Source organism: Aethalodelphis obliquidens, unplaced genomic scaffold (genome assembly GCF_003676395.1).
Source record: "Aethalodelphis obliquidens isolate GAN/ISIS:26980383/991018 unplaced genomic scaffold, ASM367639v1 scaffold18, whole genome shotgun sequence".
Taxonomy (NCBI): Eukaryota; Metazoa; Chordata; class Mammalia; order Artiodactyla; family Delphinidae; genus Aethalodelphis; species Aethalodelphis obliquidens.
In genome coordinates, this window is record NW_020837962.1 from 1,031,816 (window position 1) to 1,057,799 (window position 25,984).

General features: G+C 45.9%; 1 protein-coding gene across 1 annotated transcript in view; it reads right to left on the reverse strand.

The window, feature by feature from the left end:
- Positions 1-25,984, reverse strand: part of BMERB1 (bMERB domain containing 1) — a 119,646-nt gene that overhangs the window by 12,838 nt on the left and 80,824 nt on the right. The window lies entirely within an intron of this gene.

The window sequence follows — 25,984 nt, forward strand, 5'->3', positions numbered from 1 at the left end:
AATATTCTCAAAAGGCTCAACTGAGTCTGCACAGCAAGTAGGGGCAGGACCAGGACCAGAAATCGATTTGTCTGAATCCACTGATCTTTCTGCCTCCTTCCTTGACGTCTTCGCCAAGAACCTGATCTCCATTCAGAAATGCCATCCACAGACCAGCTTGGGGCCCCCTGCCCTGCCCGTGTGACCCCCAGCATCCCAGCTTTCAGGACGAGTGGCAGTAATGTCTCGTTTCAGCCTGCATCTCCTGCTCCTGTTGCCAGGGGCAGGCACTCCAAGCGCTTGTCAAACCCTGCCCCGGAATGTCCTAGCAGGTGGCAGCTGCCACAAATGAGCTTGGGGGCTTTGCCAGAAGGGTACATGCTGTTCCCCTGGGTTCCTATCTGCGAGCCTTCAACTGGAGGTGCTCCAGAATCCTTTTCCACATCTAGCGTGGAGATGAGGCTCCATCAGTGGTTCTTAAGGAGGATGATTTTGGCCCCTGGGGGCATCTGGCAACATCTGGAGACATATTTGTTGTTACTGCTGGGTATGTGGGGGGATTGCTACTGGCATCTAGTGGGTAGAGTCCAGGGATGTTCCAAAGCATCCTACAATGCACAGGGCAGCCCGCCTCAGTAGAGAACTACCTGGTTCAAAATGCCAATCATGATGAAGTTGAGAAATCTTGGGTTATAACCACAGAATTGACACGGGTACCTGATAGATACTTTTTGAAAGATGAGAGAAGGAAAGATGATGAAAGAACAAAAGAGCAACAGGTAAAGTTAGAAGCAAGAGTATTGGCACCAAACATCTCTAGTTCAAAGGGGCCATGTGCCAGAAATTCTTCTCTGAGTCTAACTTTCCTCATCTTTGAAATAGGAATTATAATAGTACAGCTTTCTAGGATTATTATGCATGTCAGGCACTGAGCACGTGTCTGGGACATACACAGTACGAGGCTCAGTAAATCATATCTGTTGCTATTATTAGCCGTTAGAAGGAGGCAGGGGGAAAAGAAAGAGAAAATGATGCTGGATAAGCAGGGTATTTGACAAACAGAGCTAACGTTCAACCTTAAAACAACTTTTAAAAATTATATTCCTCTCTATAAAATTTTTTAAATAAAATTTTTAAAATAGAATTCTTATCTGATTGCAGAACAGATTCCTGATCATTGTAGAAATTTTGGAAAATACAAACAAGTACGAAGAAGGAACCTAAGATTACACATAACCTTGATCCACGTGCACCAGAGGCCACTGTTCCACTCGGAGTGTTCGGGTGAATTTCACGCCAGTCTTCTTCCTACATGTAACCCAGGTGTGGCGGGCTTGCCCTGGGGGGCCTTCACCCTTTGTCCATCTCGAAACTGCACTTAGCATGTTCTGAGTCCTCCCAAGCACATCCACATTCACCCCACATTAACGAGCAAGGTGAAATTCTTGTGACGCTCTCACAGACAGGCATGCGTCAGAACCCCATGAAGATTCCTAGTAGATAGCACTGTGTTTTCCTCAGATTTTTCTCTTGTCGCCAGCTTTCCATCTCTTCTCTTTCTCTCTCTTCCTCTTCCACACACCTCGTGGTCCTCGGACCTGTCACCTACAGATTGGCACTTGCCATCTACCTCTACAAGGATTAAATTATGAGCCACTGCAGCTGCTGACCTTCGACACCCCCTGAAAGTTCAGGGTAGAGGTCAGAAATGAAGCACTCTGTGCTCTGGGAAAAACTGGCAGAACAGGTCTTCAGATAGTTGGATATTTTCAGGAGATGGTTTTATGAGCCCAATCTTGCATCTCCTCGCATCTAGAAAAGCACTAAAATCCTCATGGTGACGTCTGCTCCTCGTGACTAGCAGTAACTTTCACGAGACTAGCAGAAACCTTCTGCAAAAAATATGTGCTTGACTGCATGTACACTCCCCCTTCACCAAAATCACATATATACTGACCTTCCCCCCTACCTCTTTGGAGCAGTTTCTCAGAGCTATCCGAGATGCTGTCTCCTGGGCTATAGTCTTCATTTTGCCCCCAATAAATCTTAACTCACAACTCTCACGTTGTGCATTTTTAGGTTTGTTTCAGTGGACAGATCCCAAGCAATTCACCTCTGGTCTTCAACTTACAAACCCCAGTTGGCAAAACCAAAGCCTGGTGGTTCCCTGAACATCCCCAGGAAAGGAGCTTGCTTCCCCCAACCTCCACCCAATCTGTCTATCAGGGAATTTACCTAAACAAAAATCAGGCTGGAAGAGGGAGGGACGGGCTCCACCATTAAGGGAAACAAAAAGTCAACGTTTATTGAGCATTTGCTTTCTGTGCATAAACTCATCTAAGTCCTCATGGCAGTCCTGAGAGAGGTGTTGTTTTTATCTCCATTTTTACGGACAAGGAAATGGAAGTTAAGCGATGTGACCAAAGTACCACCCTGGTATGTGGCCACTGGGATTCGGCCCAAGCTCGCGGGAGCTCTTGACCACTTTACCATGGTCTCTCCTCTCCAAGTGGCTGCAGGAGTTGAGGCTGACATTGAACTGACCTTCGTTCTGCCCCTTCCTCCCATAGCCCTGATCTATTTAGGAGGCAATGTCTCCAGCTCCTTTCGGCGAGACAGGCTGGGACCTGAGACCTGGACCCTTTGCTGCAATGCTTGCACCTGGACACACGTCTCCACAAGCAACAGATACAAAGAAACTAGAAGGGACTAAAAATAACTGCACGCACAAGCATGCCTGTGCAGTAGCAGTCGAGGCAATTATGAACAATAAGATACAAAAAGGCCACAAACCAACTGCCATTTCTCCATTTCTTCCATTTCTCCAACTGCCATTTCTCTTTTGTGGAGAGCAAAAGTAGGGCACTGTGCATGATTCCCTGCACACTGCGCCACCAAGGGGGTGGGCAGATCACCTAAGCCACCCCTCCAGCCCAACCCACCAATCTGCCCCCACCCTCACCCTATTTAAAGAACCAGCTTGCCAGCCCTTGGAGAGCAAGCACGGGCACCTGTTTCTTGTTTTCTTTCCCTCATGCTGCACGAGTTCCAATAAAGCCCTGCCTGAATTCCTCATCTGGCCGCTTATCAATTTCTATTGATTACAGGAGTACAAGGACCCAGGTCGGTAACAACAGAAGCCAGTTGTCTTAGTCTGTTCAGGCTACTATATAACAAAAATACCATGGACTGGGTGGCTTAAACAACAAACATTGATTTCTCACAGTTCTGAAGGACTGGGAAGTCCAAGATCAAGCTGCCAGCTGGTCCTGCTCCTGGTGAGGACTCTTCCTGATTTGCAGACAGCTTTCTTCCTATACCCTCACATGTTGGAGAAAGAGATCCTCTCTCTGGGGTCTCTTTTATAAGGGCACTAATCCCATTCATGAAAGCTCCACCCTCATGACCTTAATCACCTCCCAAAGGCTTCACCTCTAAAGACCACCACATTGGAGATTAGGGCTTCAACAAACGAATTTGTTGGGGGTAGGGGAGGGACACACTTAGCCCATAGCACCAGTCATGGCAGTCCCATTTGCCTCTGCCAGACATCTACTTTCCCAGGCTTCCTGGCAGCTAGAGGTAGACATGAGACCCACTTTGGGGCAACGAGAGGTAAGAGGAAGTCTTCTTGTGTGGGAGGGGCAGTTCTGGGGAAGATGATTTGAGTCTTGGGTGCTATCCCCTCATACTCCTGAAGCTGCTATAGCCACTGTGATGAGGATGGCATAGGGAAGCGAGGAAAGAGCCAGACTTTTGATGACATCCTTGAGCTACCACACTGATACCTAATTAATTGAAGATACTATCGGGAGTTTCCTGGTGGCCTAGTGGTTAGGATTCCAGGCTTTCACTGCCACGGCCTGGTGGGGGAACTGAGATCCTGCAGGTCACGAGGTACGGCCAAAAAAAAAAAAGTCCAAGACACTATCAATCAGATGTTCTGTTACATGCAGCTGAAGACAGCTTCACTGATACATGTATGTGGATATGTGCCTCTTGAAAAATATTGGAATCATACATTTTTATTGATAACCTTTTTTTTTTTTTGGCAGTGCCGCATGTTAGGCAGGATCCTAGTTCCCCGATTAGGGATTGAACCCATGCCCCCTGCAGTGGAAGCACGGAGTCTTAACAAGTGGACCACCAGGGAAGTCCCAATATGTGCATTTTTAATAAAAACAGGATCAAAATAAACATTCATATGCCTTGCTCACTGTGAGCATTACGTCATGATGATTGTCCAATGCCATTAAATAATATAATTCAAAAAACATTTAAACCGTTCATGCAAAGCACTTTTGAAGCTTGGCTGGAACTTCCAATAAGCCCCATTAGTCCAGTTCTCTGCACGAATAGTGCTGAACCCTGGAAATCAAACTGCTCCTGCCAGCTGGTTCTAGAGAAAGCGATGTCATCTCTGAGAAACTGACTGATGAAGGAAGGAAAAGACAGTCAGTCTGTGTCATTATGCACTTAACCTTTCATGCTGGGACGATGGAGAAAATTGGTCATTTTACCAGCTTTGGGCGGGGAGAGGTGAATAGGCTCTGTCAGAATAACAGCGCTGCTGCTTTACAAGATTTCTTTGAAAATGACATAGTGTGGAGCCTAATGGAAACCCAGCAGAGACCAAGATGTGAAGGCAGAAGCAAACTGATGGAGGAAAGGGTTGACTTTTTAAGAAAATATTTATTCAGCTTCTTCTTCTGTAAGTTGTGGATGCGGTGGACTTCTTGGGATGGGTGAGAAGAAATAACATCTGGTCTTAGAGGTGGAATGTGGTCTGGGATGTGCAGCCTGGATCTCAGTCTCACCATAAACCTCCTCTATGACTAAAGGGAAAATTCTGTTTTCCTATACACTCTTCACTTGTGACACCAAATGCGTGGGTTTTCTCAAACCAGGCAATTCTCCAATTCTTGGTGGACACCAACTGGGTGTCCTGCCATTTAACTCCATTCTGATACTCACTGCCTGGAGGTAGCATAGACCCGACAGGTAAAGGGCTCAGTCTCATAAGACTGCCCCTGATGCAGATGCCAATGGCAAGTCTGCACCACTTATACTTCTGACCAACTGGCTATGAATTGGTGGTTCCGTGACCAGGTTCAATAATTTGCCAGAACTGCTCATAAAACTCAGAATAACATTTACTTACATTTAGTAGCTTATTATAAAGGATATTTAAAAAGGTACAGATGAATAACTAGAAGAAAGATACACAGGGCGAGGTATGGGGAAGGGTGTGGAGTTTCCAGGCCCTCCCCAGGTGGGCCACCCTCCCATCACCTCCATGTGTTCACCAACCCAGAAGCTCTCCGAACATCATACTTAAGAGGTGTTTATGAGGGCTCATCACGTAGGCATGATCAATTATTAACTCAATCTCCAGCCCCTCCCCCTCCCCAAAGAATGCAGAGGTGGAGCTGAAAGTTCCAAGCTTCTAATCATGTCTTGGTCTTTCTGGGGACCAGTCCCCATCCTAAAGCCACCTAGGGACTCCAGCCACCAGGTATCTCATTCGCACACGAAAAGACACTCATCACTCTGGAAATTCCTGGGGTCTTAGAAGCTCTTGTGTCAAGGAGCAAATAGTAGAACAAAAAATGCTCCTAGCACCCCAATCACTCAGAAAATTACAAAAGTTTCAGGAGCTCTGTGCCAAGAATGGGGTCAAATACCAAATATATTTCTTATTAAGCCATAATGACGGGACTTCCCTGGTGGTACAGTGGTTAAGACTCCGTGCTTCTGACGCACGGGGTGTGGGTTCGATCCCTGGTAGGGGAACCAAGATGCCACAAGCCACTCAGAGCAGCCAAAAAAAAACCTAACTAAACCATAATGGCTCGACAAATCATTTCTCTCCCCACACCTCTGTTTCCTCAGATATAGGATGAGGGGTTTCAAGGATACTGGGAGCCCTGTTCTGCTAGCATTTAGAGGTGATAACTTGCTTTAGACCCTGCCAGACCTGAGTGCGGGTATCAGTTCCGCCGCTGACTGGCTGTACAACTTGGGTGAGTCCTTTCACTGCTTTCATTGGTCTCAGTGCTCTCACTGTTGAAAAGGAATCATACCTTTGTCTCGGGGTTGTATGAGAATGAAATAACCTTATCTGTATAGAGCAGGCAGCCCTATGCTTAGCACATACATAGTAGGTGCAAAGGAAAGGCTACTCCGTCCACCCTTCAGCCCTGGGTGAGGAGGTGAGCGGCTAGGCTGCCAGCTGGCAGACACTCCTGAAAACTCTTAGCCAACATTCGTGCATCAAAGAATGAATCTCACTTTCTGTGCTACTTCAATTTCCTCCAACCTAATGGCACCGAGATGACGAGTGTGTGCGTTTGTTTGGCGTTCTTGGATTAATGAGCTTAAACGCTGTCCCTGGGGGAGAATAAGTGTTGAGACATCTCCAGGGAGACCCTGGGCTCAGTCATCTCTCAGCATCATGCTGGGGACCAAGTGACCAGAGAGATACCTGCCACAGGGCTCAGGTGACACATCCATGAAAGGGACACCTTTATGACACGTCACAGAAGGCCTGTTTTCTCCCCGTGGCACATTTATGGTCTGCATGTTAACTGGCTTTTCCCTTGATAGTAATCAGACCCTCATCTGGGAGGGGACACTGTTCCTAAAAGAATGTCACCCCCCTCAAGCATGGATTACTCTTCTCTCCCCCAGGTTTTTCTAGATCATCTCTATTTGGATTCAGAAAAATTACTAATACTGAGAAACTCATCAAGCTGAACTCTGGGGGTTTGTGCCCTTTTCTGTGTATATGCTGCATGTCAATTACAAGTTTCCCTGAAAAAATTACCAACAATATTTCTTGCTTTTGTTTTAGACCTAAAAGGGTACTTTTGGTCTTTTAAAAATTATACACATATTAAAGACAGCCTCCCTGTAAAAACGTCAAACAACACAGAAGTATAGTCGTAGCTGGCACTTATTAATGTTTTCATACTATGGGTGCCAGATTCTGGGCTAAGCATTTTATAAAAATCATCTCAATAAACTCTCACAGCAACCCTGTCAGGTGAGTATTATCATTATCATCCCTTGGATGGTGTTAGGAACTTGCTCAAGGCCACAGAGTAAGTAATAGGAACTTGAACCCAGGCAGTCTGACCTCTCAGGTGGGAATGTTAGAGAACTCTAGACCGAAACCACCGGCCTTGGCCAGGCCTCGCTTGCCTGAGTTTTCTCACAGCAGGAGGTCCCAATAAGGAACATGGTGCTGCCACCCAAATCTAACGGGAGAATTCAGGAGGGGCCAAAAGAGGGAGGAGACGACCAACCTCCCAGAGTCCTTTGTGCTGGAATCCATCTTGGCTGAGAGAGACGCGTGTCACCAGGAAGGACCCTGAGTCAGACCAACTATGGGCCAAGCAAGATGACCGGCCGGAGACAACCGGAAACTAACCCCATCCCCATAAAACCCGAGGCTGCGAGCCACGTGGCAGAGCAGTTCTCCTGGGTTCCCTTACCTGCTGCTCTCCGCTCGGGCGCCCCTTCCCAATAAAGTCTCTTGCTTGGTCAGCCCGTGTGTCTCCTCAGACAATTCATTTCCAAGTGTTAGACAAGAGCCCACTCTCGAGCCCTGGAAGGGGTCCCCCCTCCTGCAACAGGAATACCAAAGTCCCATCTCATATGGTGGTTGGAGTTCAGGGAAGATAGAGACCAGAGTACTTTGGGGGAAGGTTTCTCAGTGCCACTTATGGGAGGGGCACAGCCTGGAGGGTCACAGAGAAGGCTCCCAGGCACTCAGGCAGAGGGGGCAGCTCAAACACTGACTGTAGAAAGGAGTGTGATATCAGTGTTATGTGACAGGGAAGAGTCCACTGAAATACTGGTGACATACAGGTCTTGGTTATGAAGGACTTGACATGGGAGCCATCTTAGGTTCTAGAGTGAGAGCATGGCAGGGCTATGTGTCTATGAAAGCCAGTTTGGCAGACATGGTGACCGGTATGTACACAGCAAGGAGAAAGAGCATCCTCACTCTGAACTTTCTGTTTAAGGTGCTCAAGGGACTTCCTGGAAGTTGTGTTTGCTCTTGAATCTCCAGTGGGGTCAACAAACTATGGCCCATGGGCCAAACCTGACTCCCTGCCTGCTTTGTTGAAATCCATGAGGTAAGAATGGTTTTCACATTTTTAAATGGTTGGAAAAAAATCAAAAGAAGAAGAACATTACTGGACACATGAAAATTATATGAAATTCAAAGTTCAGTGTCTATAAAAAATGTTTTATTGGAACACAGCTGTGCCTGTTCATTTACCTACCGTCTGTGGCTAATTTCACCCTACAATGGCTGAGTTGAGTAATGACGACGGAGACCATATGGCCCAAAGTCTAAAATTTTCACTAGCTGGCCCTTTATAGAAAAATTTCATCCTGAACCTAATCTTTGGGGAAAAAATTTGGAAAGTAATCAGAGACTAACCGAGTTCTTGGAGCTGGAAGAGCTCTCACCTTATACGGATGAAGAAGTAAATGCCCAGAGAAGGGAATATTGATCACTGAGTCATTGATTTGCTGAGTTGTCCAATAAATCAATCATCTAGACAACCTAGATGATTACTGACAGCCTACTATGTGTGGGCTTCCTGCCTCAATTTTCACTTCTGAGAGACATCAGGAATCAAGCTGGCTAAGGTTCCTGGCCACGGGGTGGGCCCATGGGGCTCTCAACCACCTGACGCTTTGACTGAGGGCCCAGCCTGCTTTCTCCTCTGGGCACCAGTGGGGGATTAAGCTGTGCGCAGTGAATATGAGGTCAGCCAACAGAGTTCCTGCAGCACCTGCTAATGTGATCTGGCAGTTTCTGCTACGGCATTTGTCCTTCACATCCTTCCCTTCACTAAGGACATACTAATTTTTGTGATTTCATGTATTTTCTACTTTTAGTCCCCCAATCTCTTGCCAAGAAGAGTGCTTAGACTGAGACACGTTAAGTCATTCCCTTGGATGGCTCAGCAAGCTGTGAAGGGTTCTGGTCCTGGGTTTCCCTAATCCTAGCCCTGAGGCTCTCGGCTGAGTGGTCCACAAAGAATTAAAGATGTGCACAAAGATTAAACTCCAAACAGGTAAGATAGAGAGATGAAGGGAGAGGGAAAAAGGCAAAGGAGGAGGACGGGGAGGGGGGAGGGGAAGGAGGGGGGAGGAGAGGAGGGGGAGGAAAGAGAAAAGAGAGGAGAAGAGAGAAGAGAAAAGGAAACACCATGAATGTCCAACAATAGGGCATCAGTTACGTATATTACTTTCCAACGATACAAGGAAGAACTCTGCAACTGTTTAAAAGTTATTGCTGGACAGGGACTTCCCTGGTGGTGCAGGGGTTAAGACTCCGCACTTCCAATGCAGGGGCCCGGGTTCGATCCCTGATCAAGGAACTAGATCCCACATGCATGCCACAACTAAGGAGCCCGCCTGCCGCAACTAAGACCCAGTGCAACCAAATAAATAAATAAAGTTATTGCTGGCCAGGCTGCAGTGTTTTCTCAAGAGGACCCCAGGAGAAAATACAACCAACACAAAATGGATGTGGTAAGACACGAAGGGTTCCCAGAGTCAACAAACAAAAACAGAGGATGCCCAGTTATAGTCGGATTTCAGATAAATATGGAATCATTTTTAGCATAAGAATGCCACGTCTGGGCTTCCCTGGTGGCGCAGTGGTTGAGCGTCCGCCTGCCGATGCAGGGTCCGGGAAGATCCCACATGCCGCGGAGCGCCTAGGCCCCTGAGCCATGGCCGCTGAGCCTGTGCATCTGGAGTCTGTGCTCCGCAACGGGAGAGGCCACAACAGTGAGAGGCCCACGTACCGCCAAAAAAAAAAAAAAAAAAGAATATCACGTGTGATCTTTGGAACATGCCTATCCTAAAAAACAATCTGTCATTGATCTGAAATTCAGATCTAACCAGGTGTCCTGCGTTTTCTCTGCAATCCTACAAGAAGAGGGAGGCCAGACTCTGGATTTCAGCCTTATCACCTAAACCGTCGTTAGCCCAGGGGGCCTGCCTGCTCTGTGCAGGGTAGGAGGAAAATCTCCTTCAGCCACAAAGGTTAGAACAGTGGCCTCATCTCCCAGCCTGATCCCTCTCCATTCTCCCTGGACGGTCCTCCGTTGACAAGTTCGAAGTGATGTGGGAATTTGAGAAGACACAGGAGAAATAGCAAATACGGCCAATGGACTGATAAGAGTAGAAAACTGGCGACAATGTGAAAACATATGTCAGGGGCCTTGAAAACATTTAAACTCTAGCCTAGTGATTCCATTTCTAGGATTTCATCCTAGGGAGATAATTAAGGGCACCATAAAGATTTAGCTATGATTATGTGCAACAGAGCCTTGTTTGCAATAGCAAAACACTGGAAGCAACATAATTGTCAACAATAACAGAGGGCCGCTTAAATAAAGGATGGGATGTGTGCATAATGAAATTCTACCCAGGTATTAAAAATGATGCTCAAAAGAGATGTTATTGATATAAGAGAATAAACCATATCAAAAAGTGGTTAAGAAATGTTAGGATCCAATTTTGCAAAATACAGATGCTTAGAAAAAAGACAGGAAGACTTCATTCAAAATGTTACATTTGATTATTTTGAGGGATTTCTTTTTTTTTTTTTGACTGCGCCACGCAGCTTGTGGGATCTTAGTTCCCTGACCAGGAATTGAACCATGCCCTCGACAGTAAAAGTGCAGAGTCCTAACCACTGGACCGCCAGGGAATTCTCTTGAAGGAATTTTATTTCCTTCATTGGCTTCTCTGTATTTTAAATTTTTGTTTGTTTTTTTCAACATGCATGTATTATCTGGATGATTTTTAAAGTTTTTTGTTTTAAATTACCATGGGCCACTCCATGGCCGGTCACTATAGCTGCAGCAGAAGGCCCTCTGTGCCCTTGTCTCTCGAGCCTCATTTCTAGCCATAGAGCCTGCATTTCAGGCTAGCAGCCCGCCTGCATGCCTGTGTGATCCCGACATGCACCCTTCAAGCCTTTGCTCCCTTCAACGCATCCCTCACGCGGAACACCTTTGTTTCAGTCTAATTCCTATGCAGCCTTCGGGACGGCCCCAGCATCTCCTTCCAAAGTCTTCCTGATGCTCCCAGGCTGCACCACGTCCTCTTCCTTCAGCTGCACAGCCCCTCACCCACCTGATAATCATCTGGGCACTTGTGTTTCTCCCTAAATAGACTGCACCCTTTAAGGGGCTTTGCCTCTTCACTCTGTGATTCTAGCACGTCACACATGCCTGACACATCGCATTAAATACGTGATGAAGAGAGGAAGGCAAGCTGGCGGGCGGGCACAGAGGAGGACACACTGTCCTGGACATTTATTGAAACAAGCCCTCAAGACTACAAGTGCAGATGGAAAATTCTCAAATCCCATGATAGAGACCCCACCAGGGTAATAGCATCTATCAAAGGCGGTGAGTCATCCACAGAGAAATCCAATTAAACATCCATATTTCAAGTGATCCCGCTCTGCATTCTGCTATCAATACCGTTTCTATTCTGAGCTCTCTCAGCATTTGGGCCTCCTGTGCCTTCCATTGTCTGATCCCTGCTGAGTTCCTGCCAGAGCGACCATGTTTTCTCCCCCAACCCTTCCCTCCCACTCCCAAGTTCATCCTTCTTTCCTGCTGACACTAACAAAAGCTAACATGCATTTGAGCAGTTCCCAGGGGTCAGGAACGGGGTCCAGCTCCATCTCTTTAAATCCTCACTATCTATAGGGCAGGTATTATCATTCTCAACTTTATAGAAGGCTCAGAGAGGTTAAGTACCTCACCCAAGATCACACAGCTGGCAAGGGATGAAGGCAAGATTTGAAAGAAGACAGTTTGACTCCAGAGCCCTGACAATCACCACTACGACAAACTGCCTAGAAATGTCACCCAGATGTACCAGGTTGTCCCCTTCTACCCTAGTTCCCCCATCCTTTGCCCCGTCCTTGCTGTCAGGAGCCTTTTAAAATACTTTCAACCACTGGCCATTCCAAAATGTGAGCTTTCTTGGTGATGGGTTTAGCCCCATCCCATAATTTCCATTAGCCGTCAAATCTACCTCAATATTTTAAAGTGTTTTTGAAAAAATAAACCAAAATGAATACACATCAAAATGTTTTTGAGATGGGCAGTAGACATTTTCCCCAGTTTTGTGTAAAGTTCAACTAAAATAAAAAAATCTTGGGAGAAAATCAGGTGATTTTTATTGATCTTTACCACACAATCAATAAAAAACTATGGGCCTGCTATTGGAAATGCAGCCTTCAGATAAATCCCAATTCCTCCTTGTGATCAGACTGCTGGCTGGAAGCGCCTCCTATATAGGAATTCTAAAGTTGTTATTCCTTTCATCTGAGCATCTAACGACAGAAGGAAAAAATCTTAGAATCACAATCTGCAAACTCCAAGCCCCAGCAAAGGCTCCCCGCCCAAAAGGTAGCCTATGGATTTGGCAGCACTGTCCATACTCTTAGCTTAGCCCTGCTCCTCCTGTGAAAACACCCAGCACCCCTCTGTAAGCCCTGGATTATCTACAATCACCACCCACAATTTCCCTTAGACTCACTGCACCATCAAAAGCAGATCTGCTTTTGATGATAAGCACATTGACATTTAAATCACCCTCATGTTTATTCAGCACCAGTGATTAGTGGCCTTCTTTGTATGGAAGCAGGATCCCAGGGCTTGGCAAACCACAAAGAAACAGCAAGTTTTCTCTGCTGGATCCTCCAAAGCCAGGACAGGGCAGGGGTGTAAACAGTGGTGCTTCTGGCAAACATTTAATGACTGGCTGGGAGTCGGTGAGGGAGGGAGAAGCCTTGGTTTGTGTCATTTGCCAATATCCATGGTGTAAATAGTCCCACCATGGCAGGTTTGGCAAGATTCCTGAATATCACTGGCTAGACCCGACAGGTGCGCAAATTGGAGAATGACTCTTTAACATTATTTTTAAAATTTTTTAAAAAAGTATTTTGTCGATTTTTTAGTTTTTATTTATTTATTTATTTTTATTTGGTTGCACTAGGTCTCACTTGCGGCAGGCAGGCTGCTTCATTGCAGCTCACTGGCTCCTTAGTTGCGGCACACAGGCTCCTTAGTTGTGGCATGCGTGTGGGATCTAGTTCCCTGACCAGGGATCAAACCCTGGTCCCCTGCACTGGGAGCGCAGAGTTTTATCCACTGCGCCACCAGGGAAGTCCTTAACATTCTTTAAATATTAATTCAACACTTATTTAAAAGAGAAGCTGAGTGCTGTATGGGGTAAAGCTTATTGGTGGCGATGATGGTGATGATGATGATGATATGATGCTAATGATGATTCTAGCTACTGTTCATTTATAATTTACTGTGTGATAGGCATTAAGTGCTTTATACAGATTATCCCAGTTAATTCTTACATGGGTTATAACAACCCTTCAAGGTGGATACTATATGATGAAGATCCTGCAGCTTCTAGAGTTTAAGTGGCTCAACCAGAATCACATAGCCAGTTAACTGGTGGCGCCAGGATGCTAATCTAAGTAGTGCCACCAGAGTGCACAGGTTACAGTAGTGAGAAGTCTCTCCTTTACTGTTCCAAGAAATTCAGCTCTGACACCAATTCAGCACAACCCTCTTCAAAAATACAAAAATCCTGTAGCTAGCACGACTCACTCTATTTAGAAGGCTGTTTACAGACCACCTCCTGTTACATACTGACGAATGACTCTTTGGAGTGCAACGGAGCAGGGCCCTATGGGGCCTTCCCAGGACAGGATCCCTCCCCCACCCCATGACCTCCACCTGCTTCTTGTTTGTAGTAAAACTTTAGCCTCCTAGGCCTTCCCCAAGTTCCAAAGAATAAACTTAGAGAAGTGAGAAAATGCAGAAACAAAGGAAAACAAGTCAAGACAAAATAATCATAGTTTAGCCATTAAACAAAGTCAAGAACCTTTAGTTCCTTCTCAAGGGCTCTAGATAATATCCTGAGCCATGTCCTTGAGCTGTTTTGCAGATACTGGAACCCCCACCAGGTGGAAGAAGTTAACTGTACGCTGCCCACAAGCCTGTAAACCCCAGGTCGGTGGGAACAAGAAGGTTGATGATGTTGACTCCTGATTACCTCACCCCAACCAATCAGAAGAATGTCCACGAGCTGATCATGTACCCCACAACCACCATCCCTCACCCTGTCTTTAAAAACCTTTCCCTGAAAGGCATCAGGGAGTTCGGGTCTTGTAAGCACCAGCTGGCCTGGACTCCTTGCTTGGTGTTTGCAGTAAATGCTCCACTTTCCTTCACCATGACCTGGTGTCAGTAGATTGGCTTCACTACATGCAAGCGAGCAGACCCAAGTTGGGTTTGGTAACAGAGGAAGTCTCGCTTTTATAATGGACAAAAGTTGGAATTTTTGGTTACTTAACACCCAAACTCTAGTTTTGGGGGAAACTTTCATTATGTCAGTCCTCATTAGAGAAGTTAAAAAAGGGAGCACTCCCTCTTCCCCACACTCACCTAACCAGAAGATCCTGCCCAAGACCACTGAGCAAATGACACAGAGATGGAAGGATGGTGAGGCTGGATCTGTGATGTCCAGCAACAATGGTTGTGGCATCCTGGCCAGACTGGTCCTGTGGCTAGCCTCTGGAGCTCTCTGGATTCCTACCCATTTTCCAAGCCTGGCCCTTAAGACTACCTTTGGTTCTATGAGCTCTCCTCCCACCCTACCCCACCCCTAGCCTTCCCGTAAATCTTTTTCTTTGCTTGAGTCAGGCAGCGTTGATTTCTGTTTTTTGAAGCCAAGTGCCCTAACTGAAACAAGCTTCTCTCCCAAGCAGCTCCTGCCTCTGAGGGAAGTGGTGATGGGGACAACTTTCTCCATCTTATGTCACTTTAGTGAGTCTGTGCAGATACCTGGACACCTGGCTAGCTTGCCCCTTAATTCAATTCTGGACAGAAAGATATCAGTAAGAGGGTATTACGAAGGGCTTAGGATAAGATTTGGGCTTGTGTTAGGTGCTTTGGGGGATGGTTTAAAGGAAGTGGGCATTTACTCTGGACTGGATGTCATCAGGAAGTGGGGGGAATTCTCTGATAGGGCATCTTAATTCTTAGCCATAAAGTGAGAAGAACAGAGTGAGGCTGAAGCTGAGATTGGTAAAGAAGCAGCTGCAGTCGCTCAGATGAACCAGGATATGGAGATGTTTGGTCATTTTTATGGTTTGGACAATGTTCACAACTTATTCACTTTCAGACATACTTGTGAAGTTGTCTTGTCTTGGTCTTGATCTATCTCGGTCTTAGAATGGCCTCATCTGATACTGGCAATCTGCAAAATTGTTTATGTTCAACAGAACACCTTGGCCTAGAGAAGAGCTAACATATACTTATTATAAAAATATGAAATCCTTGACTCTAGGGACCAGTCCCACCCACTTTCATCTTCCCCGCAGTGCTCTGCTCTGCACGGTGCCTGGCATGCAGAATGTTCTCTGTGAGTGCTGGCTGAACTCAGTTATGGGCCCAGGGAACTTGGGACCTGGCTCTATGAGGACCATGCTGAAGCGTACTTTCAAAATTTAAACACGTGACTCACACACCTAGAGAATGAACACTTGTCAAAAATGTATTTAACCCATTATAGAGGGAACCAATAAGATGGTAAAGCTCATTCCCAGAGCTTTTAAGGAACTGGATTTGAAACAGGAAGGAAGGGGGCAGGGCACAACCTCTAAAAGAATGACATAGCCTTGAGGACAGGACATAAACTGGTTAGAACCAACTAGGTCCAAGATGGTGGAAGATTCACCTTCCAGTGGACCTTGAGCCTCATTATATGCTCATTGTAATACATTAGCTAAATGACACACCCACGGGCGCCATGGCAGTTCTGAGGCCGACCATAAAAGGTCAAAAAGTGGGCAGTGGCCCAGTTCCTGGATATTTCTGCCCCTTCCCTGAAATAGTTGGAATAATCCTCCCGCTCATTAGCCTATGAAATTACCCAGCCCATAAAAACTAACCATCCCTTACACTGCCTCCAGAGCTCTGAGGTGGGCACCTGCTTTAGTTGTCAGCTGTCCCAAGAGCCCTCCAGAGTCCAGAGAATGAAGAGCTTTATCTTTCCTGAGAAGGACTGTCTCAGGTTTTAGCTTGTGTGTTTCGGGCTTTGGCTCTACAGCGATGGTTCTTAAAGAGCCCTCACCCATTTGTCCTCTTTCCTCCGACATGCAGCTCCTGGGCAGGGATGAGGCAGTTCCTAAACCAGGCCTCGGGTCAGTGCCTCATCTTGCCATGTCCTGATGGGGCACCAAGTGGCCTCCTCTAGCACCATGGGCCGTGGGAGTTCACACCAGCAGTTTGCCTTTTAGAAGAAGTGCTTCTAGCTCTACTGTTAACATTCCCTCTCACTTCTGTACTGACATGTCACCTTTCTGGATTGCCAGGTTTGAGGAATAACTGCTGTTGTGTAACATGATTTCTGTGTCAAGGGGCACGTGCCCTGGTCTCTCTCTTGGTTGCTGGCAAATTCTGAGCTACAGGGAAATGCACTGAGTATGAATGTTCTTGTCCGCGATTCCTCCCTTAGACAATGTAGATGCCGATGGTAGTCGACTTATTGTAAATATATACATATAGATGCAGTTAAGCACTTCCAGGTGGGTTGCATAAGAATCAGGTCCTTAAATACCTCCCAATCTGATGAAATGATAGAAAGGAATAAAGAAACATTTCCCAGAATGGAGGAATACATTTATTTTTTAAATTTATTTTTGTCCAAGCGGTGAGCTAATGGTGGTATTGCTTCTTTGCATGTGATCAGTGTGAACATTCAGGTGCTTTTCATGTGACATTTATGAGCCACAAATACAAAATTGCCGTTTGAATTCAGTCAGGCTCCCGGGTGGTGTCAGCCACGGTCTGTCAGGTGAGGGAGAAAGGGACTAGGGCTCCCTCCCAGTGTCAAACACAAGCAGACAGCACACCCTGACTCTCCTGTGCCCTCAGGCAGCATGCTAAGGACAACTCTGTGGCCTGGGGCATCCATGTCACAGTATAGGATTGCCGTTCAGGTGTTTTGTACCCCTTTCTTTTCTGATGTTGTCTCCTTTTTTGGAACCAATCCAGCTGGGAGAACCTCAGCCAGTGCTGGAAGTGTGACTGAAGTACCTCTCTTTTGTGGCTCTTGTACAGCTTAATGTGCAATAACCACGCCACATTTGGGGGCCTCTCACCTTCTGAGATGGCCCACACTCTGCCTTGGCCGCTCTTACTTTCTGAGATGACCCCATGCCCTGGGGCTGCTCTTGGTTTCTGAGACAGACCACATTCTGTCTATGGAATGTGTGTCTCTCTAAACAAATCCACTTCTTACCTATTACTTTGTCTCTCACTGAATTCTTTCTGCAACGAGACATCAAGAACCTGAGCTTCATTAAAGTCCTGAGACCAGGTGTGTGATCTCAATTAAAAGGCAGTGTGTTCAAGTCCCAGTCTGGGTTGTGCGGTTTCAGATTCATGGGTACTCTTTAATAAGAATCTTAGAATAAGATTGCTAGGTTAGAAAGAGAGCTGGTTAACAGCCTCTAGGGCAATAAAACCATAACCTTTAGGGTTAGCTTTCTGAGTGGACAAAATCTACATGTCAACATGTAATTTCATAGTGTCAGTGGTCTAATCAAATAGTAAATAACCCAGTCAAATATGTGGACACCCTCCCAGATGATTAAATAATACTTGGGCAGGTCATTGAACAATGCCCCAGTATGACATGGAAAGAACATGCTTGCCCCACCCCCTTCCCTTACTTCTAATTTTTAGTTAATTTTTATTTAAAAAGCATAATAAAAGACTCTCATGGCTTCTTAGGAACACATTCAGCTGACATTTTTTCCCCACTACTTCATATCTAGCAATTTCCCATGTAGCAGTGGCTTCATGGCTAACGTTCATTGAATAATTACTGTGGTAACTTATTTATATGGCTTATCTCATCTACTTTTTACCAAAAAATCCCTAGGAGGTAATTAATTCTGAGGAAAACAAGTGTGGTGTAATAAAAAATATCTCTTTGGTCTTTGTCCCTGCTTCCTGGCACAGAACTCCTAAAACCCTTGGAATTTCCTGAGTGATAAGTGTAACTTTTGTTATTCATAACAATCTGCTCTGGCACAAACACCTGAGTTTAACTCAGTGTGATTTAGATGGGACCCCCAGATAGCTTCAGGTGGGGGCCAGTCACCATGTAAGCAGATAGGGTAGGAGGCATCCTGGAGAAAGAGAATGAGGCACCATGGCTGTCTTGACAGATAAGAAGCCATTTTGGGCCTAAGCCATTTTGTGATCTAAGCCTGGCCACAGTGCTTGTCCTTGAACAGGTCTCAATAATTAATGATCTTAAGGGAATAAAAGAATGCAGAAGCAAAGGACTGTTATCAGGCAAGAGAACTAACGACAGCAAAGATGATATATCAGTTGTAAAGCCTCCCAGTTCTGTTTCAGTAGTAAAGATTAGCCTGAAGCGCTCAACCACCAGATCAACTGGAACCCGAGGGATGATGATGGCGACCTTTTCTGACCCTTGTGACCTCAATCAACTAAAGCGTGGACTCTGTCCCCGCCCAAGCCCCTTCATGAATATGCATGTACCCTTAGCTTAAAACTTGTCCGATTTTGCTGTTGGGGAGGCACTGCTTTGGGAAAATCCCAAATGCTCTCCTTACAAGTAGTAATAAATCCTTCCTTCTCCCCATCTTTGGCTTGGTTGTGTCTTTTGGCTCGACACCCACCAAGAGGCAAACTCAGTTTTTCAGGTAACACCAAAGAGACCAAACACGTGATTTAGAAAGGTGGGCATTTCCAGCCCCAAAGAGATGGGATGGAGACTGAGTTATAAAAACTCTTGAACAGTGAGATTTGGGGAGTTTCTGGGTTGGGGGCACAGTGATGTGCTGGGAAGATGCTGTGCCCTGAAAGGGGAGGGAAGCTCTGCACACACACACCCTCCCCTCACACCTTGCCCAAATGCACCTCCTCCATTTGGCTCTTCCAGAATTGTAGCCTTTATAATGAACCTGTAAACGGAAGTAAATGCTTTCCTGAGTTCTGTGAGTCATTCTAGCAAACTATGGAACCGTGCGTGTGTGTGTGTGTGTGTGTGTGTGTGTGTGTGTGTGTGGTCAAAGGAACCCCAAAATTTGTAGTTGTATGGGCCGAAGTGTGGGTGGCCTGGGACTGAGACTCACATCTGAAGCAGGGGCAGCCCTCTGGGATAGAGCCCTTTAACTAGTGGGATCAGATCTCAATTCCAGGTCAGCACTGAATTGGATTATTGGATATGCAGTTGGTGTTGGAGAATCAGAAAATTGATGTGTAAAACTGACACATATTTGGTGTCAGAAAGGGTGATAAAGTTAATTCCTATTGAAACAGGAGGGAAGGGGGCAGGGCACACCCTTTGAAAGAATGACATAGCCCGAAGGCATGACATAAACTGATTGGAACCAAATGGGTCCAAGATGGCGGACAAGTCAACTTCCACTAGACCTTCAGCCTCAGTGTACGCTCACTGTAACACATCAGCAAGCTAAATGACACACCCACAGGCGCCATGACAGTTCCAACGCCAACCGTAAGGATCAAAAAGTGGGCGGTGGCCCAATTCCTGGAATGTGCAGCCTCTTCCTAAAATAGCTGGAATACTCCTCCCACTCATTAGCCTATGAAATTACCCTCTGCTATAAAAACTGACAACCCCATACCCTGGTGCTTTTCTCACCTTCTGAGATGGCCCACACACTGTCTGTGGAGTGTGTTTCTCTCTAAATCCACTTCTTACCTATCACTTTGTCTCTCACTGGATTCTTTCTGTGATGAGACCTCAAGAATCTGAATTTCATTAAGTCCTGAAACCAGGTGTGTGATCTCAGTTGGAAGACTGTGGGTTTTGGCTGGGTTTAAGTCCCAGCTGCGTGGGTTCGAGTCCCAGTCAGGGCTTTGGTCGAGTTCAAGTCCCAATCTGAGGTGCACAGTTTCACTATATCAGGACCCACAAAATGGAGGCTGGCCCAGGGGCCAGGCCCACATCACACCTCTACACTAAGTCAGTCTGCATTTATGGGAACCCACTGTCAAGGAAACCTAACACACACCAATCACATCTTCCAACTCAGCTTTAGCGAGCTCACCTTACCTTAGAAAATAGGACCTACTGGGGACTTCCCTGGCGGTCCAGTGGTTAAGACTCTGCGCGGTGCCAGGCGCACAGGTTCTCTGGTCAGGAAACTAAGATCCCACAAACCGCGTGGCCAAAAAAAAAGAAAAAGAAAGAAAATAGACCTGCCGGCCTTATAAGGAAATCCTGACCTTCTAGCCACTCATGCCTCTTCTAATGCTCTGTAATGCTCTTGCCCCAAATCCATCAGGAAGAGTGCTTCTCTGCTTGTGAGGCTCTGTACTTTCCCAACCCATGGATTGTTTTCTCTTGAATATAGGACATCAAACTCATTATTAATTGTTTAGTTTTGTCATTGGATGGTGGTGTCAGAAAACATCACACAAAAGAGTTACAGAGAAGTTTAGAGATTTGCCCAAGATCACACAGCTGGTAAGCAAGCCCTTGACCTTAATCACTACCTGTGCTGACTATACCTCCCACCACCCACCAGAGGTGACATTCATATGTCCCTTTGGAGAAAGAAGGCTAGACAATGGCTAAGTCATTGTTTCCTAAACATCGGTCATTTGCATATCGCCATGGCAATGTCTGCCAGGTCTCTGGTCCTCTCCACTATTATTTATTCAATAGTTTCCTTTATACTTGACTGCTTACACTGACTTTAATTTTAAAAATTAAAAAATCTTGAATATAAAACTTTTTACAGCACCATAAATGAAAAAACCAATATTTTCCCTTAAAAGACATGAAAATAATTTTTTTTTTCCTTTGGCCACGGCTTGTGGCTTGTAGGATCTTAGTTCCCCAACCAGGGATTGAATCCGTGCGTGCGCTGCGCAGTGAAAGAGCAGAGCCCTAACCACTGTACCGCCAGGGAATTCCTGAAAATAAATTCTTAATTAATGCTTTCCCAAATACTACCTAAAATCATTCCAGCGTGTACCCTACTTCAGGAAAAACTGGACCAAATGAATCTCAAAATGTCACACAGCCAAAATCTCAACCCAGGTCCCATCTCCAAATCCAGTGCTCTTTCTGCCACAATGCTGATCCCTCGACCACACCCTGGCACAGGTTAACTTTGTCAGGGGAGCAAGCAGAGGATGTTTCTCAAGATAACAGAGCGATGGCAGACAACAGATGGCCTGAGAGCTGACTCCTCCAAGCACTTAATGAAGCCCTGGGCAAGGGTCCCTGGATTTAATCACCAGAGTGCAGTGCAGACCTACTCTAAATTGTTCTAGGAGCAGGTGGAGTTTTCCTCCAGGACAGCTCCAGGCCAGTTATGGTTGGCCTAAGGGGCAGTGTTAGCACCTGGAGACTGTGGAACAGAAGCAGATAATCACCATCTTCAAGGTGGAAGGAAGGTGCAGAGTTCCCTGCCATGATCTGATATAGCTTACATTGAGCCAAAATGTCAGTTTATTCAGGCATTTTCTAAAGTGTTGCTTTCAAAGCGAAATGTACATCTCATTTGATATCTAGATAAATTTTGTCTTGTTTCAAACTCTAACTCCTTTCGTATGCTGCAGAAAGACTTAGCTACAAGAGGTACTTAGCTACAAGAGGTACTTACAAGGGACGGGGCTCTATAGTAAGCGCTTTTCACGCATTATTTCATTTAATCCTCAATCCAACTCTATGAAGTGTGAACTGTTATTGCACCAGGTTTACAGAAAAAGGACCTGAGTGTTACAGTTCTTACAGTTACTTGCTGGTAGAGCGAGGAGTGAATTTCTGCACCGTCCAGTTCTAGAATCCACTTAAACCATTACTGTCCTCTAATCCCCAAATCCCTCTGCCGTTCAGTGAAGAAACTCAGAAATTCCACATCTTCCAACTCTCGGTTTGCTTGTTTGATTTCTTTAAAAAATAAAAATTAGGGACTTCCCTGGCGGTCCAGCGGTTAAGACTCCACACTCCTAACGCAGGTTCAATCCCTGGTCGGGGAACTAAGATTCCGCAAGCCGCAGGGTGTGGCCAAAAAAAGGCTAACACAATATTGTAAATTAACTATACGTCAATAAAATTTTTTTTTAATAAAAATTTAAAAAGAGACCACGTGTTGGTTTTTAGGGGTCAAAAACAGGTGGGCAATGGAATGAATTGAAAGCGAGCATTGCTGAGTGATTATAAATTCAGCTTCTGATTAGGAGCTTTTAGAAATGTAAATTTCTTGATAAACACAGCACCGCTTCCAATTAAAGCCTTAATCAATGAATTTCGACTATGGATGTGATCAGGAGGACAACAGATGACACTGAGATTCTCGTGCTCCATGGGAGACCACAAACATACACTTCATTCTGATTCCTATCATGATCTAAGCTACTGGAGAGAGACCTATTGCCTATTGCCGTGCCAAGGAGTTGGGCTAAGGTAGGATGTTATACCTTCTGTCTGAGGCCCATTTTCATCAAGTAAAAATTGTGGAAAGAAAGCAAGGTGAGTCATCTTCAAGCAGCTGACAGACATCCGGGTTCTTCTATTTCATCCAGGAAAGAGGTGAGGGGACATCTGTGCAGTGGTAGGTCAGGGGAGAATCACCCAAACTGCTTTTAAAACTCTCAATGGCCAGGCCACACCCTGGACCAATTAAGTCAGAATCTGGTAGTGAGACCCAGGCAGCAGCATTTTCTCTAAAGCTCTCCAGGTGATTCCATTGTGACTCCTTGAGTCTGGGTGAGTCAAGGTTGAACCAGTGATTTGGGGGGAATTGCCAGCCAAGGGCAAGATGGACAAGTTTCACTAGCTCCAGCCACTGGTGGCTTCTGTAAAGGCTCTTGATGCGTATTTTGATGTGTATATTGATGTGTATCAGGGCTCAGTAAGGGAAGCAGAACCAGCGTGAGTTACAGGGCAAGGGATGCATTATAGGAATTAGACCTGTCACAATCGTGGGAGGAGCTGGGGAGGTGGAGGTCAGGGAAGGGGAGGTGAGGACCAAAGGAGACACCAGCCAGCCCACCTGAGAAGTCAGGCACGTGTAGCTGGCAAGGTGGGGCAGCAGGGGGGCCAAGTGGACGGGTCCATGCAAGGCTGTTGCCTTGTCTGCCCAGTGTCTAGAAGACATGGGGCCACCGTTGATCAGGAAGACAAGACGGACCAGAAGCAGCAGAGAGTGAGGCTGAGCAGGAACTTCTGTACCTGGTTACCTCCATGGTCTAACCATGGTGGCCCTTAAAAGGTCAACACTGCTGCTTCCCTTCTGCCTCCCAGAATCTCCCACCTTTTACTTGGAACAATGTAGGGAAAGGGATTCTGGGAAGTAGAGTTCTCAGCGTAGCTAAGTTTTCAATAGAACGTTCCAGCACAGACTAGAAAGAATAGAAATAATGATAGCTTAGTAAAGGTGTAAGAAATTGGGGAAATGTTAATACCTTAATAGCTGGTACCCAAATTCCCTTGGGGAGGAAATTTTGCTGCGAATCATAGCTTGACAAACACCTGGGGTCGTGTTCTCATGAACCCAAGCATCTTTTGGTGCCATGGCTTCTTGGAAGAAGGTGAAACAGCTCTGCAAGGACAGGGAGAGGAATTTGTCTTACTTGGAATGGAGGGAGCTGAGACAAAGGAGAAGAACAAGGAGGGTGGTGAGACTGGGCCAAGAAAAATAACTGCCTTGCACAGGGTGGTGAAAAGGACCTTATCAGCCAGGAATGTCAAATGTGGATTTTGAAATTGTTTGCTGTGAAGAGCTCAGTGCAACCCCTTTCGTGATCCTTAGTTCTAAAACTCCTCCAACGGGAGTAGCATAGGGCTTTGTTTTGTTTTGTTGTTATGGAAAGTGGTGAAGCATCTGAGTTTCATATCCACACAGATGGGGGTACAGGACCCAGGAAACCAAGCCTAGGGGCAGAGAGGAACCCGCTGGATATTCACAGACATCATCGCCATGGATTTTGGTTTTCTCCAGGCTGTGGCAACATGGGTGGGAGGTATTTCTCCAAGGGTCTGGAGAGTAGACACCCAGGGTATAAGAAGATGTGGCATCTTACTACAGTCCCATTTCAGCGGGGCAGCTTGAGGACTGGAATGGGAATGTCATGGCCAAGTTCATTTTCTGCTTTTGGGGGCCCCAGTCTCCCTTGTTTGCTGCTCTTAAGGCAGTTGTGCTGTCCTTCCCACTGAAGTATGGCTTTCTCTGCTCACCCCCAGTCTTTGGTTTGCAAATCTCCCATCACCTAACTGGCCCAGTCTCTCTGTATCCCAGGAGAGAGACTCTGATTGGCCCAAGCTAAGCCAATGTGGACCAGTGAGCTCTGGCCTGGAGGAGGGGGGCAGGGAGAGGCCGGAAACCCCCTGATGTGGGGCTGGTTCTCTAAGGAGGGGCAGTGGGCTGGGAGGCAGCCGCTGGCACTGCGTGAACACAGCAGAGCGGGGCTCTGGGGTCAGGCTGCAGAGCTAGAATCCCAACCCTGCTCAATCTTAGCTGGGTGATCTTGGGCAAGCTGCTTAACTTCTGCAAAACTCAGTCTCCTCGTTTGTAAAACGTATTATTAAAACCTGCCTCATCAGGTTGCTATGAAGATGAAACCAGGTGATCTACATAAAAAGTCTAGCATTGTGCCTGGCACATGTATGTGCTCGAGAGTCATTAGATAAATTAGTAATAATTTAATACTAATTTAATTACTAATAATAATTAGTAATAATGACAACACTGAGAACTGACCATAGATAGCACCTCAGCACCTGCTACCCTACCCCACCACCCACCTGAAGCTTCCATCTCTCACTCTGGAGACATCCAGATTTTGTCTCCTCCCCTGGACTCCATTAGGGCAAGTCCTCATCTGTATTACTTATTGCATGTGCTTGTTGAATGAATGAAGAAATAAATAAATGCTTGGATATCTCCAGGTATGGAAACCCATTACCTCCCAAGGTCCCAACTTTTAGAGCTCCAAATATGTGGAAAGGCCTTTTTCATGCTGGGATGGTAACTGGATTCACTGCTGCATTTGTGGTTCTAGTTCCACAAAGAAGAAAACAACTCCTTCTTCCACATGACAGTCCTTCAGATGTTTCAATACAAATTTCAGGTGCCCCCGAGTCACTTCCTCTCTGGTCTGTATGTACCTCCATGTCATGGAAGAGACCTTCACTCGCCCCTCCAATCTCCTCCCTTCTCCTGTACCTCCTCTTCAAAATAAGTAACCTACTACTAAAAACCAAGAACATGGTTCCAATGTCTGCTCTTACCAAGCATCTGTTCATTTCCAAACTCAATTTCTTCCTGAAGGAAAGGAAAGTAACATTTAATGAGCACTTATATTGTGGCAGGCACTATGGGGGCGGGCACTTAATAAACATGATCACTTTTACTCCTCAAAACCACCCTGGGAAATATTGGCTGCATCCCATTTGACAGAAGAGGCAGCTGAGTCTCATAGAGGTTAAGGTATCTGTTCGAGATTGCACAGCCTACAAATGGCAGAGCTAGAATTCAAAGGTAGGTGTAATATAATCTGGAGAAAGTTATAGGCCTCTCTTTTCATCAGAAAGCAACTCTGTCAAAGACCAGGACATTTAGTAATGAAAAAAACAGGCTGCCCTTCCTTTGGCAGAACCCAAACCAGGAATGTCTTGGATTGGCCTAATCTCATTTGAAACCTCTGAGGAGTTTAGAGGACAAAAGGACCAAGAGTGGGCCAGAATTCCAGGAGCAAAGATCTGTGTAACTGATCATTCAATGACTAGCAGCCAATTAAACGAAGTCAAAGATGTAAATCCGGATACTGTCTTAATGAGTGGCTGTGCTGTGTAGACCCAAAACACGAAGGCAAATCTGTTAAGTTGTTTGTATTTTTCCCCC